We start from the raw sequence: 2,733 nt of genomic DNA on the forward strand, positions 1-2,733 counted from the left end.
GAACTACAAAGCAGTCAGCAAAAATCAAAATGCCAGTAGTCCTTTACCTATCAATAATTACTTTAAATGTAAATGAATTACATTTTCCAATCAAAAGATACAGAGTGGCTAAATGGATTTTAAGAAAAGAAAAGAAAAAAAAAAGCCAAGGTATCTTACCATCCTGGTGCTGCTGCGCTGTGGAGGCCGTGCAGTCTCTTAGCCAAGATACCTGAGGAAACCCAGACCCAAGACCAACCGATGGAGGAGGAGGAGGTTGAGATGTTCACCTTTCAGGCAGAAATTGCCCAGCTGATGTCACTGATCATCATTACTTTCTACTCGAACAAATAGAACTTCCTGAGATAACTAATTTCAAATTCGTCAGATGCATTGGACAAAATCCAATATGAAAGGTTGACAGATCCCGGTAAATTAGACTCTGGGAAAGGGCTGCATATTACCCTTATACCAAACAAAGGAAAAGAAGATATAATCCTCACTATTGTGGACACTGGAATTGGAATGACCAAGACTGACTTGATCAATAACCTTGGTACTATCACCAAGTCTGGGACCAAAGTGTTCATTGAAGCTTTGCAGGCTGATGCAGATCTCTCTATGACTGGCCAGTTTAGGGTTGTTTTTTATTCTGCTTATTGGTTGCCAAGAAAGCAACTGTGATCATCAAACATAACGATGATGAGCAATATGCCTGGGAGTCCTCAGCAGGGGGATCATTCACAGTGAAGACAGACGAGTAAACCTATGGGTCGTGGAGCAAAGGTTATCCTACACCTGAAGGAAGACCAAATTTTGAGTGCTTAGAGGAATGAAGAATAAAAAGGATTTTGAAGAAACATTCACAGTTTATTGGATATTCCATTACTCTTTTTGTGGAGAAGGAACGTGATAAAGAAGTGAGCGATGATGAAGCTGAAGAAAAGGAAGATAAAGAAGAAGAAAAAGAAAAAGAAGAGAAAGAGTTCAAAGACAAACCTGAAATTGAAGATGTTGGTTCTGATGAAGACGAAGAAGAAAAGAAGGATGGTGACAAAAAGAATAAGAAGATTACGGAAAAGTACATCTATCAAGAAAAACTCAACAAAACAAAGCCCAGCTGGACCAGAAATGCCAATGGTATTACTAATGAGGAGTAAGGAGAATTCTACAGGGGCTTTACCAGTGACTGGGAAGATCACTTGGCAGTGAAGCATTTTTCAGTTGAAGGACACTTGGACTTCAGAGCCCTTCTATTTGTCCCACAACATGCTCCTTTTGACCTATTTGAAAAGAGAAAGGAAAAGAACAACATCAAATTGTGTGTACACAGAGTTGTCATCATGGATAACTGTAAGGAGCTAATCCCTGCATATCTGAACTTCAGTAGAAAGGTAGTGGACTCAAAGGATCTCCCTTTAATATTTCCTGTGAGATGTTGCAACAAAGCAAAATTTTGAAAGTTATCAGGGAGAATTTGATCAAAAAATGCTTAGAACTCTTTACTGAACTGGCAGAAGATAAAGAGAACTACAAGAAGTTCTATGAGCAGTTCTCTAAAAGCATAAAGCTTGAAATATATGAAGACTCTCAACACTGGAAGAAGCTTTCAGAGCTGTTAAGATACCATGCATCTGCTTCTGGTGATGAGATGGTTTCTCTCAAGGACTACTGCACCAGAATGAACAAAAACTAGAAACATATCTAGTATATCACAGGTGAGACCAAGGACCAGGTAGCTAACTCAGCCTTTGTGGAACATCTTTGGAAACATGGCTTAGAAGTGATCTATATGATCAAGCCAATTGATGAGTACTGTGTCCAACATTGAAGGAATTTGAGGGGAAGACCAGTGTCAATCACCAAAGAGGGCTTGGAACTTCCAGAGGATGAAGAAGACAAAAAGAAACAGGAAGAGAAAAAAACAAAGTTTGAGAACATCTGCAAAATCATGAAAGACATATTGGAGAAAAAGTTGAAAAGGTGGTTGTGTCAAACTGATTGGTAACATCTCCAGGCTATATTGTCATGAGCACATATGGCTGGACAGCAAACATGGAAAGAATCGTGAAAGCTCAAGTCCTAAGAGACAACTCAACAATGGGTTACATGACAGCAAAGAAACACCTGGAGATAAACCCTGACCATTCCATTACTGAGACCTTAAGGCAAAAGGCAGAGACAGATAAGTAAAGTCTCTGCAGGATCTGGTCATCTTGCTTTACGAATCTGCTCTTTTGTCTTCAGACTTTGGTCTGGAAGATCCCCAGGATCTACAGGATGATCAAACTGCGTGTGGGTATTGATGAAAATGACCCAACTGCTGATGATACTACTGAAGAAATGTCACCCCTTGAAGGAGATGATGACACATCATGCATGGAAGACATAGACTAAACTCCAGCTGAGGGATGACTTAAACACTGGTTCAGTACTCTACAATTCCTCTGATAATATATTATCAAGGATATTTTTCTTTGTTTTTTGTTAACATTTAAAAGTCTGTATGGCACGACAACAACTACTTTAAGGGGAAGATGAGATTTCTTTCTACTTCTAAGTGATGCTGTGATACCTTAAGCACTAAAGCAGAGCTAGCAATCTTTTTTTAGCTTCACATTGGCTTATTTTAACAGACAGAGGCAATGCGTGTTGTAGGATGTATGTAACATGATGTCTACTTTGTGGTCTAAAGTGGTTAGCTATTAATTCGTATTCCTTAGTAGGCCAAATCTTGTTATCCAAGTGTTCCTG

At 39.2% G+C, this 2,733-nt stretch overlaps 1 pseudogene across 1 annotated transcript; it reads left to right on the forward strand.

Moving 5' to 3' along the window:
* Window positions 1-213: 213 nt before the first annotated feature.
* Window positions 214-2,376, forward strand: LOC105522603 (annotated as a pseudogene). The gene has a single exon (XR_001003475.1). The product of XR_001003475.1 is annotated as a heat shock protein HSP 90-alpha-like (transcript).
* Window positions 2,377-2,733: the final 357 nt, after the last annotated feature.

Source organism: Colobus angolensis, unplaced genomic scaffold (assembly GCF_000951035.1).
Source record: "Colobus angolensis palliatus isolate OR3802 unplaced genomic scaffold, Cang.pa_1.0 Scaffold439, whole genome shotgun sequence".
Lineage (NCBI taxonomy): Eukaryota > Metazoa > Chordata > Mammalia > Primates > Cercopithecidae > Colobus > Colobus angolensis.